The sequence below is a fragment of the Oncorhynchus nerka genome, linkage group LG17, assembly GCF_034236695.1.
Source record: "Oncorhynchus nerka isolate Pitt River linkage group LG17, Oner_Uvic_2.0, whole genome shotgun sequence".
Classification (NCBI taxonomy): Eukaryota; Metazoa; Chordata; class Actinopteri; order Salmoniformes; family Salmonidae; genus Oncorhynchus; species Oncorhynchus nerka.
Genome location: NC_088412.1, coordinates 3,836,241 through 3,853,432, shown reverse-complemented (window position 1 = coordinate 3,853,432; position 17,192 = coordinate 3,836,241).

Sequence of the window (17,192 nt, the reverse complement as noted above, 5' to 3'; positions counted from 1 at the left end):
CTCTGGCTCTGAAAGGAAATCACACTACAAACTATCACCCTCTGGCACTTAGAGGAAATCACACTACAAACTATCACCCCCTGGCTCTGAAAGGAAATCACACTACAAACTATCACCCCCTGGCTCTGAAAGGAAATCACACTACAAACTATCACCCCCTGGCTCTGAAAGGAAATCACACTACAAACTATCACCCTCTGGCTCTGAAAGGAAATCACACTACAAACTATCACCCTCTGGCTCTGAAAGGAAATCACACTACAAACTATCACCCTCTGGCTCTTAAAGGAAATCACACTACAAACTATCACCCTCTGGCTCTGAAAGGAAATCACACTACAAACTATCACCCTCTGGCTCTGAAAGGAAATTAGGAATGTCATGGATATAGTGGAACTAGTGGATATATGGAGACTTAATATCCTGACCTAGTGAGATATACATGGAGGAGGTTTAATACCCTGACCTAGTGAGATATACATGGAGGAGGTTTAATATCCTGACCTAGTGAGATATACATGGAGGAGGTTTAATATCCTGACCTAGTGAGATATACATGGAGGTTTAATATCCTGACCTAGTGAGATATACATGGAGGAGGTTTAATATCCTGACCTAGTGAGATATACATGGAGGAGGTTTAATATCCTGACCTAGTGAGATATACATGGAGGTTTAATATCCTGACCTAGTGAGATATACATGGAGGAGGTTTAATACCCTGACCTAGTGAGATATACATGGAGGAGGTTTAATATCCTGACCTAGTGAGATATACACGGAGGAGGTTTAATATCCTGACCTAGTGAGATATACATGGAGGAGGTTTAATATCCTGACCTAGTGAGATATACATGGAGGAGGTTTAATATCCTGACCTAGTGAGATATACATGGAGGAGGTTTAATATCCTGACCTAGTGAGATATACATGGAGGAGGTTTAATATCCTGACCTAGTGAGATATACATGGAGGAGGTTTAATATCCTGACCTAGTGAGATATACATGGAGGAGGTTTAATATCCTGACCTAGTGAGATATACATGGAGGAGGATTAATATCCTGACCTAGTGAGATATACATGGAGGAGGTTTAATATCCTGACCTAGTGAGATATACATGGAGGAGGTTTAATATCCTGACCTAGTGAGATATACATGGAGGAGGTTTAATATCCTGACCTAGTGAGATATACATGGAGGAGGTTTAATATCCTGACCTAGTGAGATATACATGGAGGAGGTTTAATATCCTGATCTAGTGAGATATACATGGAGGTTTAATATCCTGACCTAGTGAGATATACATGGAGGAGGTTTAATATCCTGACCTATTGAGATATACATGGAGGAGGTTTAATATCCTGACCTAGTGAGATATACATGGAGGAGGTTTAATATCCTGACCTAGTGAGATATACATGGAGGAGGTTTAATATCCTGACCTAGTGAGATATACATGGAGGAGGTTTAATATCCTGACCTAGTGAGATATACATGGAGGTTTAATATCCTGACCTAGTGAGATATACATGGAGGTTTAATATCCTGACCTAGTGAGATATACATGGAGGAGGTTTAATATCCTGACCTAGTGAGATATACATGGAGGAGGTAGAACCCCTTTTTGGTACTACAGTAGATACAACCCTTTTGGTTCCAGGTAGAACCCTTTCTAGAACCCCTTTGGTTCCATGTAGAACCCCTTTTGGTACTACAGTAGATACAACCCTTTAGGTTCCAGGTAGAACCCTTTTTCTACCCCCAAAAAAGGGTTCTACCTGGAAGCTAAAAGGGTTATCCTACCTGGAAGCTAAAAGGGTTCTCCTACCTGGAAGCTAAAAGGGTTCTCCTACCTGGAAGCTAAGAGGGTTCTCCGACCTGGAAGCTAAAAGGGTTCTCCTACCTGGAAGCTAAAAGGGTTCTCCTACCTGGAAGTTAAAAGGGTTCTCTTACCTGGAAGCTAAAAGGGTTCTCCTACCTGGAAGCTAAAAGGGTTCTCCTACCTGGAAGCTAAAAGGGTTCTCCTACCTGGAAGCTAAGAGGGTTCTCCTACCTGGAAGCTAAGAGGGTTCTCCTACCTGGAAGCTAAAAGGGTTCTCCTACCTGGAAGCTAAAAGGGTTCTCCTACCTGGAAGCTAAGAGGGTTCTCCTACCTGGAAGCTAAGAGGGTTCTCCTACCTGGAAGCTAAGAGGGTTCTCCTACCTGGAAGCTAAAAGGGTTCTCCTACCTGGAAGCTAAAAGGGTTCTCCAATGGGAAACGCCGAAAAGGATCAATGAATGCTGTTAGTAATGACTATTGATGATCTCCATAGAAACCATGATCTAAAAGGTTCCGGCAGGCCTAACCATGTGACACACTCAAACACATTATTAACACACACCCACACTATAATGGTTATGATGAATCACGGTGATCCCAGCCTGGTTGTACCAGACTAAATGCTGCACGCACGCACGCACGCACACGCACACACACACACTGACCCTGTCTGACTGGCTAATAAAGAGTCAATTGGAAAGGCCCTGATCTGGTAAATCACACACACCCCGGGCTATACACTCATCTACCTGGTTGATCTGTGTGTGTGAACTCTTATGAGGTTGAGGGCCTCCAGCCTGTTAATATGCTTTTTATCTCCACCTTTGGAAATACTGGTCCCCCAGACGAGATCAATCCCAGCATCCCTCTGGCTCACTAACACTCCATATTTTCTTCCGTTAGCTCATTGGAACGTATTCCGTTAGCTCAGGGAACGTATTCCGTTAGCTCAGGGAACGTATTCCGTTAGCTCAGGGAACGTATTCCGTTAGCTCAGGGAACGTATTCCGTTAGCTCAGGGAACGTATTCCGTTAGCTCAGGGAATGTATACCGTTAGCTCAGGGAACGTATTCCGTTAGCTCAGGGAACGTATTCCGTTAGCTCAGGGAACGTATTCCGTTAGCTCAGGGAACGTATTCCGTTAGCTCAGGGAACGTTTCCGTTATCTCAGGGAACGTATTCCGTTAGCTCAGGGAACGTATTCCGTTAGCTCAGGAACGTTTAATATTCCGTTAGCTCAGGGAAGGTTTAATTCCGTTAACTCAGGAACGTATTCCGTTAGCTCAGGAACGTATTCCGTTAACTCAGGGAACGTATTCCGTTAGCTCAGGGAACGTATTCCGTTAACTCAGGGAACGTATTCCGTTAGCTCAGGGAACGTATTCCGTTAGCTCAGGGAACGTATTCCGTTAGCTCATTGGAACATATTCCGTTAGCTCAGGGAACGTATTCCGTTAGCTCAGGGAACGTATTCCGTTAGCTCAGGGAACGTATTCCGTTAGCTCAGGGAACGTATTCCTAAAAGGGTTAACTCAGGAACGTATTCCGTTAGCTCAGGGAACGTATTCCGTTAGCTCAGGGAACGTATTCCGTTAGCTCAGGGAACGTATTCCGTTAGCTCATTGGAACATATTCCGTTAGCTCAGGGAACGTATTCCGTTAGCTCAGGGAACGTATTCCGTTAGCTCAGGGAACGTATTCCGTTAGCTCAGGGAACGTATTCCGTTAGCTCAGGGAACGTATTCCGTTAACTCAGGGAACGTATTCCGTTAGCTCAGGGAACGTATTCCGTTAACTCAGGGAACGTATTCCGTTAGCTCAGGGAACGTATTCCGTTAGCTCAGGGAACGTATTCCGTTAGCTCAGGGAACGTATTCCGTTAGCTCATTGGAACATATTCCGTTAGCTCAGGGAACGTATTCCGTTAGCTCAGGGAACGTATTCCGTTAGCTCAGGGAACGTATTCCGTTAGCTCAGGGAACGTATTCCGTTAGCTCATTGGAACATATTCCGTTAGCTCAGGGAACGTATTCCGTTAGCTCAGGGAACGTATTCCGTTAGCTCAGGGAACGTATTCCGTTAGCTCAGGGAACGTATTCCGTTAGCTCAGGGAACGTATTCCGTTAGCTCAGGGAACATATTCCGTTAGCTCATTGGAACATATTCCGTTAGCTCATTGGAACATATTCCGTTAGCTCAGGGAACGTATTCCGTTAGCTCAGGGAACGTATTCCGTTAGCTCAGGGAACGTATTCCGTTAGCTCAGGGAACGTATTCCGTTAGCTCAGGGAACGTATTCCGTTAGCTCAGGGAACGTATTCCGTCCCGTTAGCTCAGGGAACGTATTCCGTTAGCTCAGGGAACGTATTCCGTCCCGTTAGCTCAGGGAACGTATTCCGTTAGCTCAGGGAACGTATTCCGTTAGCTCAGGGAACGTATTCCGTCCCGTTAGCTCAGGGAACGTATTCCGTTAGCTCAGGGAACGTATTCCGTTAGCTCAGGGAACGTATTCCGTTAGCTCAGGGAACGTATTCCGTTAGCTCAGGGAACGTATTCCGTTAGCTCAGGGAACGTATTCCGTTAGCTCAGGGAACGTATTCCGTCCCGTTAGCTCAGGGAACGTATTCCGTTAGCTCAGGGAACGTATTCCGTTAGCTCAGGGAACGTATTCCGTTAGCTCAGGGAACGTATTCCGTTAGCTCAGGGAACGTATTCCGTCCCGTTAGCTCAGGGAACGTATTCCGTTAGCTCAGGGAACGTATTCCGTTAGCTCAGGGAACGTATTCCGTCCCGTTAGCTCAGGGAACGTATTCCGTTAGCTCAGGGAACGTATTCCGTTAGCTCAGGGAACGTATTCCGTTAGCTCAGGGAACGTATTCCGTTAGCTCAGGGAACGTATTCCGTTAGCTCAGGGAACGTATTCCGTTAGCTCAGGGAACGTATTCCGTCCCGTTAGCTCAGGGAACGTATTCCGTTAGCTCAGGGAACGTATTCCGTTAGCTCAGGGAACGTATTCCGTTAGCTCAGGGAACGTATTCCGTTAGCTCAGGGAACGTATTCCGTCCCGTTAGCTCAGGGAACGTATTCCGTTAGCTCTAGCTCAGGGAACGTATTCCGTTAGCTCAGGGAACGTATTCCGTTAGCTCAGGGAACGTATTCCGTTAGCTCAGGGAACGTATTCCGTCCCGTTAGCTCAGGGAACGTATTCCGTTAGCTCTAGCTCAGGGAACGTATTCCGTTAGCTCAGGGAACGTATTCCGTCCCGTTAGCTCAGGGAACGTATTCCGTCCCGTTAGCTCAGGGAACGTATTCCGTCCCGTTAGCTCAGGGAACGTATTCCGTTAGCTCAGGGAACGTATTCCGTCCCGTTAGCTCAGGGAACGTATTCCGTTAGCTCAGGGAACGTATTCCGTTAGCTCAGGGAACGTATTCCGTTAGCTCAGGGAACGTATTCCGTTAGCTCAGGGAACGTATTCCGTTAGCTCAGGGAACGTATTCCGTTAGCTCAGGGAACCTATTCCGTTAGCTCAGGGAACCTATTCCGTTAGCTCAATGAAAATGTGCACCGAATGTTCTAAAAAAACAGACTGTTAACGGCAGGTTTGGTTTTGGGTTCTGAGTTTGACATTACTGAAAGGTTAGACGGCAAGTTAGTTGGTTCACCAGCTGCTGCTGTGCAACAAGAATAAACAGTCTCACTGCAGAATTATACGTTTTTACACGTTTCTCCAAACGTCACATTTCGAAGTTGTTCCAAAAGTCAAATTTAAATGTGTTTGGGATGAAACGTCAAATTTCGAAGTTGTAAAAACGAGTGACTATCACTAGAGCCGGAGCTCGCAGTTTATGACTATTCGCCACCCCAGTTCACAGTGCCCTAGCTAAACCCAAGCCTACTTGGTGGTAGTAACGCTCACCGTTGCCCCTAGTGGTGATGTTCTGTATTTAGGCACATATCTCCCTCATGTTTGTTTAGATTATTTTTATTAAACCAGGCAAGCCAGTTAAGAACAAATTCTTATTTACAATGACAGCCAACCCCAGCCTACCCTAACCCGGACAACGCTGGACCAATTGTGTGCTGCCCTATGAGACTCTCTGGTTGTGATACAGCCCGGAATCAAACCAAGGTCTGTAGTGACACCTCTAGTATTGATTTTTTCATTTTAGGTATATTATACACAAACAACTCTAGGGTTAGATTCAGACTGGATTTAAGTTTAAGGTAGGGAGAAAGTTCAAGGGAGAAGTTCACTATTTTACAACTTGATGTTAGATTGTTCCTCACCCTGTAAGTAGTCCATGGGCCAGGAGAAACTGTCATCCATGGTTCGTTCGTTTACTGCAGTGGGCTAAATCAGGGTCACACAGAGTGATTCTTGGTAGTCTGAAACAAATCTACTTTGAAACTAAAGTATAGACTTCACACACATGGTTATAGGCTTAACAAAAAGAAGACCCCATGTACCATGTCAGATATAGGCTTGAAACATATTCAATTTTGAGTTTTCACTTTATATACATCACAGAAGACTGAAATCAACAAACGTGTTTGACATACACTACCGGTCAAAAGTTTTAGAACACCTACTCATTCAAGGGTTTTTCTTTATTTGTACTATTTTCTATATTGTAGAATAATAGTGAAGACATCAAAACTATGAAATAACACAAATGGAATCATGTAGTAACCAAAACAGTGTTAAACAAATCAAAATATATATATATTTTATCTTTGAGATTCTTCAAATGGCCGCCCTTTGCCTTGATGACAGCTTTGCACACTCTTGGCATTCTCTCAACCAGCTTCCCCTGGAATGCTTTTCCAACCGTCTTGAAGGAGTTCCCACATATGCTGAGCACTTGCTTTTTTGCTGTTTCTGCTCTCTGCTCGGTCCCATCCCATCCCTGGACCGATACTGACACCGAGTAAATATAGACGCCACAGTACACACACAGAGGCTACCTTCCATATGGCACCCTATTCCCTACATAGTGCACTACTGGCACCCTATTCCCTATATAGTACACTACTGGCACCCTATTCCCTATATAGTGCACTACTGGCACCATATTCCATATATAGTACACTACTGGCACCCTATTCCATATATAGTACACTACTGGCACCCTATTCCCTACATAGTGCACTACTGGCACCCTATTCCCTATATAGTACACTACTGGCACCCTATTCCCTATATAGTGCACTACTGGCACCCTATTCCATATATAGTACACTACTGGCACCCTATTCCCTACATAGTGCACTACTGGCACCCTATTCCCTACATAGTGCACTACTGGCACCCTATTCCCTATATAGTACACTACTGGCACCCTATTCCCTATATAGTATACTACTGGCACCCTATTCCCTATATAGTGCACTACTGGCACCCTATTCCCTACATAGTGCACTACTGGCACCCTATTCCCTCTATAGTACACTACTGGCACCCTATTCCCTATATAGTACACTACTGGCACCCTATTCCCTCTATAGTACACTACTGGCACCCTATTCCCTATATAGTACACTACTGGCACCCTATTCCCTCTATAGTACACTACTGGCACCCTATTCCCTATATAGTACACTACTGGCACCCTATTCCCTCTATAGTACACTACTGGCACCCTATTCCCTCTATAGTACACTACTGGCACCCTATTCCCTCTATAGTACACTACTGGCACCCTATTCCCTACATAGTGCACTACTGGCACCCTATTCCCTACATAGTGCACTACTGGCACCCTATTCCCTACATAGTGCACTACTGGCACCCTATTCCCTCTATAGTACACTACTGGCACCCTATTCCCTATATAGTACACTACTGGCACCCTATTCCCTCTATAGTACACTACTGGCACCCTATTCCCTATATAGTGCACTACTGGCACCATATTCCATATATAGTACACTACTGGCACCCTATTCCCTATATAGTACACTACTGGCACCCTATTCCCTATATAGTATACTACTGGCACCCTATTCCCTATATAGTGCACTACTGGCACCCTATTCCCTACATAGTGCACTACTGGCACCCTATTCCCTCTATAGTACACTACTGGCACCCTATTCCCTATATAGTACACTACTGGCACCCTATTCCCTCTATAGTACACTACTGGCACCCTATTCCCTATATAGTGCACTACTGGCACCATATTCCATATATAGTACACTACTGGCACCCTATTCCTATATAGTACACTACTGGCACCCTATTCCCTATATAGTACACTACTGGCACCCTATTCCCTCTATAGTGCACTACTGGCACCCTATTCCCTCTATAGTACACTACTGGCACCCTATTCCCTATATAGTATACTACTGGCACCCTATTCCCTCTATAGTACACTACTGGCACCCTATTCCCTATATAGTGCACTACTGGCACCATATTCCATATATAGTACACTACTGGCACCCTATTCCCTATATAGTACACTACTGGCACCCTATTCCCTAGATAGTGCACTACTTATGATACTCTCTCTCTTTCCCTCTCTCTCTCCTTTTCTCCTATCTGTCTCTGTCTGTCTCTCTCAATTCAATTTAAATTTCAATGTAAGGGCATTATTGGCATGGGAAACATATGTTAACATTGATCTTTATTGGCATGGGAAACATATGTTAACATTGATCTTTATTGGCATGGGAAACATATGTTAACATTGCCAAAGCAAGTGATGTAGATAATAAACAAAAGTGAAATAAACTATAAAATGTATATTATGTCTATATACAGTGTTGTAACGATGTGCAAAAAATCTCTCTCTCTCTCTCTCCCTCTCCCTCCCGCCCGATGTAGGGAAGGGGAAGGCCATTTGGGAGGTAGCCACAGAGTTGGGAGGGAGGGGGACAGGCCGACAGAGGGCTGAGGTGTGAAACTATTGGGCTGTAAAATTAACCTGCTGGCAGACAGGCTGTTGTTTCAGCGTTTCTTCTCTGACTGCTTCCATGCTCCCTTTTTCTTACTTTCTTTCTCTGTCTGTTTTTGTTTTTTTAAATATCTCATTCCACTATCTCTCTAGTTCTTTGTCTCTCTAAATCAATTTCCTTTTCTCTCTCTCTCTCCCTCTTCATCACTCTTGATTTCTCTCCCTCTATGCCACTCTTCCTTTTCTCTTGGTTATTCTTCCCTGGTCTCTCCCTCTCCCTCTCTACCTTTTCCCCTGGTTATTCTTCCCTGGTCTCTCCCTCTCCCTCTCTACCTTTTCCCCTGGTTATTCTTCCCTGGTCTCTCCCTCTCCCTCTATGCCACTCTTCCTTTCCCCCTGGTTATTCTTCCCTGGTCTCTCCCTCTCCCTCTCTACCTCTCTTCCTTTCCCCCTGGTTATTCTTCCCTGGTCTCTCCCTCTCCCTCTCTACCTTTTCCCCTGGTTATTCTTCCCTGGTCTCTCCCTCTCCCTCTATGCCACTCTTCCTTTCCCCCTGGTTATTCTTCCCTGGTCTCTCCCTCTCCCTCTATGCCACTCTTCCTTTCCCCCTGGTTATTCTTCCCTGGTCTCTCCCTCTCCCTCTCTACCTCTATTCCTTTCCCCCTGGTTATTCTTCCCTGGTCTCTCCCTCTCCCTCTCTACCTTTTCCCCTGGTTATTCTTCCCTGGTCTCTCCCTCTCCCTCTATGCCACTCTTCCTTTCCCCCTGGTTATTCTTCCCTGGTCTCTCCCTCTATGCCACTCTTCCTTTCCCCCTGGTTATTCTTCCCTGGTCTCTCCCTCTCCCTCTCTGTCACTCTTCCTTTCCCCCTGGTTATTCTTCCCTGGTCTCTCCCTCTCTACCTCTCTTCCTTTCCCCCTGGTTATTCTTCCCTGGTCTCTCCCTCTCCCTCTCTGCCTCGCTTCCTTTCCCCCTGGTTATTCTTCCCTGGTCTCTCCCTCTCCCTCTCTGCCTCTCTTCCTTTGCCCCTGGTTATTATTCCCTGGTCTCTCCCTCTCCCTCTATGCCACTCTTCCTTCCCCCTGGTTATTATTCCCTGGTCTCTCCCTCTCCCTCTCTGCCTCTCTTCCTTTCCCCCTGGTTATTCTTCCCTGGTCTCTCCCTCTCCCTCTCTGCCTCTCTTCCTTTGCCCCTGGTTATTATTCCCTGGTCTCTCCCTCTCCCTCTATGCCACTCTTCCTTTCCCCCTGGTTATTCTTCCCTGGTCTCTCCCTCTCCCTCTATGCCACTCTTCCTTTTCCTCTTGGTTATTCTTCCCTGGTCTCTCCCTCTCCCTCTCTACCTTTCCCCCTGGTTATTATTCCCTGGTCTCTCCCTCTCCCTCTATGCCACTCTTCCTTTTTCTCTTGGTTATTCTTCTCTGGTCTCTCCCTCTCTCCCTATCTACCTTTCCCCCTGGTTATTCTTCTCTGGTCTCTCCCTCTCTGCCACTCTTCCTTTCCCCCTGGTTATTCTTCCCTGGTCTCTCCCTCTCCCTCTCTGTCACTCTTCCTTTGCCCCTGGTTATTCTTCCCTGGTCTCTCCCTCTCCCTCTCTGTCACTCTTCCTTTGCCCCTGGTTATTCTTCCCTGGTCTCTCCCTCTCTGCCACTCTTCCTTTCCCCCTGGTTATTCTTCTCTGGTCTCTCCCTCTCTACCACTCTTCCTTTTCTCTTGGTTATTATTCCCTGGTCTCTCCCTCTCCTCTATGCCACTACCTTTTCCCCTGGTTATTATTCCCTGGTCTCTCCCTCTCTTCCTTTCCCTTGGTTATTATTCCCTGGTCTCTCCCTCTCTTCCTTTCCCTTGGTTATTCTTCTCTGGTCTCTCCCTCTCTACCTTTTTCCCTTGGTTATTATTCCCTGGTCTCTCCCTCTCTACCTTTTTCTCTTGGTTATTTTTCCCTGGTCTCTCCCTCTACCTCTCTTCCCTTTCCTCTTGGTTATTCTTCCCTGGTCTCTCCCTCTCTACCTTTTTCTCTTGGTTATTCTTCCCTGGTCTCTCCCTCTCTGCCTCTCTTCCTTTTCCCCCTGGTTATTCTTCCCTGGTCTCTCCCTCTCCCTCTCTACCTCTCTTCCTTTTCCCCCTGGTTATTCTTCCCTGGTCTCTCCCTCTCTGCCACTCTTCCTTTCCTTCGTGCCTCTCTCTGTCTATTGAAACTTCTTGCCCCTCTGTTCTGTAGACTTTAATCCTGGCCTGCGGTGCTGAAACTTTCTTATGAACACCAATAAGATGTTTACGTTACACAGACTGCTCTTTATGCAACACTCTGTGTGTGTGTGTGTGGTGTGTGTGTGTGTGTGTGTGTGTGTGTGTGTGTGTGTGTGTGTGTGTGTGTGTGTGTGTGTGTGTGTGTGTGTGTGTGTGTGTGTGTGTGTGTGTGTGTGTGTGTGTGTGTGTGTGTGTGTGTGTGTGTGTGTGTGTGTGTGTGTGTGTGTGTGTGTGTGTGTGTGTGTGTGTGTGTGTGTGTGTGTGTGTAGCTCCGTCCTACCTTGACCAGAACACCTAAGGAAACATGAGAGTTCTCTTTCCTTCTGTTCTCTGTTTTAATTGAACCCAGTAGGACAGTAATAGGAGAACGGGTCTGTCGTCCCACACGGCATCCTATTCCCTATGTAGTGGACTACTTTTGACCAGAGCCCATAGGGAAAAGGGTGCTATTGTGTATTGATATTCTAGCTTGTCCCTTTAGGGCACATGTAACCCCCCCTTACGTACCTTGGAATGTTTTGTCCTGTGAAAGAAAGTGCATAACATGGAGCACACAGAGGATGAACAAAGTGATACCAACGGATACGGATACTGGGTGACACCGCTACTGGGTGACACCGCTACTGGGTGACACCGCTACTGGGTGACACCGCTACTGGGTGACACCGCTACTGGGTGGAAACGCAGTACGGATGCAAGTGGACACTGGAGCAGCCATATCTCTGCTGTCTGAGGCTGTATACAAAAGGAGAAAGGAACATCACCTCTCACACCACAGCCCACAAAGATGACGCTGAAAACATACACCGGTGAAATAGTTCCAGTGAAAATCAAATCAAAAGTATATTTGTCATGTGCGCTGAGTACAAAGGCTATAGAGCTTACAGTGAAATGCTTACTTACAGGTTCTAACCAATAGGTGACCTTACAGTGAAATGCTTCCTTAAAGGCTCTAACCAATAGGTGACCTTACAGTGAAATGCTTACTTACAGGTTCTAACCAATAGGTGACCTTACAGTGAAATGCTTCCTTAAAGGCTCTAACCAATAGGTGACCTTACAGTGAAATGCTTACTTACAGACTCTAACCAATAGTGCAAACAAGGTATTAGGTGAACAATAGGTAGGTAAAGAAATAAAACAACAGTAAAAAGACAGGCTATATAACAGTAGAGAAGCTATATACAGTAGAGAGGCTATATACAGTAGAGAGGCTATATACAGTAGAGAAGCTATATACAGTAGAGAAGCTATATACAGTAGAGAGGCTATATACAGTAGAGAAGCTATATACAGTAGAGTGGCTATATACAGTAGATAAGCTATATACAGTAGAGAAGCTATATACAGTAGAGAGGCTATATACAGTAGAGAGGCTATATACAGTAGAGTGGCTATATACAGTAGAGAGGCTACATACAGACACCGGTTAGTCAGGCTGATTGTGGTAGTATGTACATGAATGTATAGTTAAAGTGACTATGCATATATGATAAACAGAGAAGCAGTAGCGTAAACGAGGGGGTTTGGCGGGTGGTGGGACACAATGCAGATAGCCCGGTTGGTCGGGAGCACTGGTTGGTCGGGCCAATTGAGGTAGTACGTACATGAATGTATAGTTAAAGTGACTATGCATATATGATGAACAGAGAGTAGCAGCAGTGTAAAGTGAGAGGAAGTGTGATTGTTACAGTGAGAGGAAGTGTGATTGTTACAGTGAGAGGAAGTGTGATTGTTACAGTGAGAGGAAGTGTGATTGTTACAGTGAGAGGAAGTGTGATTGTTACAGTGAGAGGAAGTGTGATTGTTACAGTGAGAGGAAGTGTGATTGTTACAGTGAGAGGAAGTGTGATTGTTACAGTGAGAGGAAGTGTGATTGTTACAGGGGCGCTCAACAAACAGAAGGTAAAGCTACCACTCTACATCGTGAAAGGCAACCATTGCAGCTTTGCTAGGATGCACATGGCTGGAAAAAATCTAACTAAACTTGGCAGGAAATTCACATGGTTGTAAAAGATGACACAAACCTACGAGGGATATTGAGGAAACACGTGGATGTGTTCAAAGGAGAACTTGGCAGTATGAAGGACATAACAGTTAAACTGACTGTGAAATCACACAGCAAGCCAAAAATGCTTCAAAGCTAGACCTGTCCCATACGCCATAAAACCAAAAGATGAAATGGAGATAAACAGTCTAGTGGAGTATTGGATCCAGGGAATGGTAGTGAGACTAGTAGAGTATTGGAGCCAGGGAATGGTAGTGAAACTAGTGGAGTATTGGATCCAGGGAATGGTAGTGAGACTAGTGGAGTATTGGATCCAGGGAATGGTAGTGAAACAGACTAGTAGAGTATTGGATCCAGGGAATGGTAGTGAGACTAGTGGAGTATTGGATCCAGGGAATGGTAGTGAAACAGACTAGTGGAGTATTGGATCCAGGGAATGGTAGTGAAACTAGTAGAGTATTGGATCCAGGGAATGGTAGTGAAACAGACTAGTAGAGTATTGGATCCAGGGAATGGTAGTGAAACAGACTAGTAGAGTATTGGATCCAGGGAATGGTAGTGAAACAGACTAGTAGAGTATTGGATCCAGGGAATGGTAGTGAAACAGACTAGTGGAGTATTGGATCCAGGGAATGGTAGTGAAACAGACTAGTAGAGTATTGGATCCAGGGAATGGTAGTGAGACTAGTGGAGTATTGGATCCAGGGAATGGTAGTGAGACTAGTGGAGTATTGGATCCAGGGAATGGTAGTGAAACAGACTAGTAGAGTATTGGATCCAGGGAATGGTAGTGAAACAGACTAGTAGAGTATTGGATCCAGGGAATGGTAGTGAAACAGACTAGTAGAGTATTGGATCCAGGGAATGGTAGTGAAACAGACTAGTGGAGTATTGGATCCAGGGAATGGTAGTGAAACAGACTAGTAGAGTATTGGATCCAGGGAATGGTAGTGAAACAGACTAGTAGAGTATTGGATCCAGGGAATGGTAGTGAGACTAGTGGAGTATTGGATCCAGGGAATGGTAGTGAGACTAGTGGAGTATTGGATCCAGGGAATGGTAGTGAAACAGACTAGTAGAGTATTGGATCCAGGGAATGGTAGTGAAACAGACTAGTAGAGTATTGGATCCAGGGAATGGTAGTGAAACAGACTAGTAGAGTATTGGATCCAGGGAATGGTAGTGAGACTAGTGGAGTATTGGATCCAGGGAATGGTAGTGAGACTAGTGGAGTATTGGATCCAGGGAATGGTAGTGAAACAGACTAGTAGAGTATTGGATCCAGGGAATGGTAGTGAAACAGACTAGTGGAGTATTGGATCCAGGGAATGATAGTGAAACAGACTAGTAGAGTATTGGATCCAGGGAATGGTAGTGAGACTAGTGGAGTATTGGATCCAGGGAATGGTAGTGAGACTAGTGGAGTATTGGATCCAGGGAATGGTAGTGAAACAGACTAGTGGAGTATTGGATCCAGGGAATGGTAGTGAAACAGACTAGTAGAGTATTGGATCCAGGGAATGGTAGTGAGACTAGTGGAGTATTGGATCCAGGGAATGGTAGTGAAACAGACTAGTAGAGTATTGGATCCAGGGAATGGTAGTGAGACTAGTGGAGTATTGGATCCAGGGAATGGTAGTGAGACTAGTGGAGTATTGGATCCAGGGAATGGTAGTGAAACAGACTAGTAGAGTATTGGATCCAGGGAATGGTAGTGAAACAGACTAGTGGAGTATTGGATCCAGGGAATGGTAGTGAAACAGACTAGTAGAGTATTGGATCCAGGGAATGGTAGTGAGACTAGTGGAGTATTGGATCCAGGGAATGGTAGTGAGACTAGTGGAGTATTGGATCCAGGGAATGGTAGTGAAACAGACTAGTGGAGTATTGGATCCAGGGAATGGTAGTGAAACAGACTAGTAGAGTATTGGATCCAGGGAATGGTAGTGAAATGCGTCTCCTTCCTGAGCGGTATGACTGCTTCGAGTTCCCATGGTGTTTATACTTGCGTACTATTGTTTGTACAGATGAACATGGTACCTTCAGGTGTTTGGAAATTGCTCCCAAGGATGAACCAGACTCGTGGAGGTCTACAATTCTTTTTCTGAGGTCTTGGCTGATTTCTTTTGATTTTCCCATGATGTCAAGCAAAGAGGCACTGAGTTTGAAGGTAGGCCTTGAAATACATCCATAGGTACACCTCCAATTGACTCAAATGTTGTCAATTAGCCCATCAGAAGTTTCTAAAGCCATGACATCATTTTCTGGAATTTTCCAAGCTGTTTAAAGGCACAGTCAACTTAGTGTATGTAAACTTCTGACCCACTGGAATTGTGACACAGTGAAATATAAGTGAAATAATGCGCTGAATACAACAGGTGTTGACTTTACTGTGAAATGCTGAATACAACAGGTGTTGACTTTACTGTGAAATGCTGAATACAACAGGTGTTGACTTTACTGTGAAATGCTGAATACAACAGGTGTTGACTTTACTGTGAAATGCTGAATACAACAGGTGTTGACTTTACTGTGAAATGCTGAATACAACAGGTGTTGACTTTACTGTGAAATGCTGAATACAACAGGTGTTGACTTTACTGTGAAATGCTGAATACAACAGGTGTTGACTTTACCGTGAAATGCTGAATACAACAGGTGTTGACTTTACTGTGAAATGCTGACTACAACAGGTGTTGACTTTACTGTGAAATGCTGAATACAACAGGTGTTGACTTTACTGTGAAATGCTGAATACAACAGGTGTTGACTTTACTGTGAAATGCTGAATACAACAGGTGTTGACTTTACTGTGAAATGCTGAATACAACAGGTGTTGACTTTACTGTGAAATGCTGAATACAACAGGTGTTGACTTTACTGTGAAATGCTGAATACAACAGGTGTTGACTTTACTGTGAAATGCTGAATACAACAGGTGTTGACTTTACTGTGAAATGCTGAATACAACAGGTGTTGACTTTACTGTGAAATGCTGAATACAACAGGTGTTGACTTTACTGTGAAATGCTGAATACAACAGGTGTTGACTTTACTGTGAAATGCTGAATACAACAGGTGTTGACTTTACTGTGAAATGCTGAATACAACAGGTGTTGACTTTACTGTGAAATGCTGAATACAACAGGTGTTGACTTTACTGTGAAATGCTGAATACAACAGGTGTTGACTTTACTGTGAAATGCTGAATACAACAGGTGTTGACTTTACTGTGAAATGCTGAATACAACAGGTGTTGACTTTACTGTGAAATGCTGAATACAACAGGTGTTGACTTTACTGTGAAATGCTGAATACAACAGGTGTTGACTTTACTGTGAAATGCTGAATACAACAGGTGTTGACTTTACTGTGAAATGCTGAATACAACAGGTGTTGACTTTACTGTGAAATGCTGAATACAACAGGTGTTGACTTTACTGTGAAATGCTTAGTTTACGGGCCCTTTCCCAAGAGTTAAAAAAAAGTAGAACATAGTAACGCAATAGATAACAATAAGGAGGCTATAAAAGAAAAAAAGACTAGGGGTACCGAGACATTATGTAGGGGTACGAGGTGGTTGAGGTAATATGTACATGTAGGTACCGAGACATTATGAAGGGGTACGAGGTGGTTGAGGTAATATGTACATGTAGGTAGGGGTACCGAGACATTATGTAGGGGTACGAGGTGGTTGAGGTAATATGTACATGTAGGTAGGGGTACCGAGACATTATGCAGGGGTACGAGGTGGTTGAGGTAATATGTACATGTAGGTAGGGGTTGAGGTAACCGAGACATTGTGCAGGGTACGAGGTGGTTGAGGTAATATGTACATGTAGGTAGGGGTACCGAGACATTATGCAGGGGTACGAGGTGGTTGAGGTAATATGTACATGTAGGTAGGGGTACCGAGACATTATGCAGGGGTACGAGGTGGTTGAGGTAATATGTACATGTAGGTAGGGGTACCGAGACATTGTGCAGGGGTACGAGGTGGTTGAGGTAATATGTACATGTAGGTAGGGGTACCGAGACATTGTGCAGGGGTACGAGGTGGTTGAGGTAATATGTACATGTAGGTAGGGGTACGAGGTGGTTGAGGACATTATGCAGGGGGGGACATTATGCAGGGTACGAGGTGGTTGAGGTAATATGTACATGTAGGTAGGGGTACGAGGTGGTTGAGGTAATATGTACATGTAGGT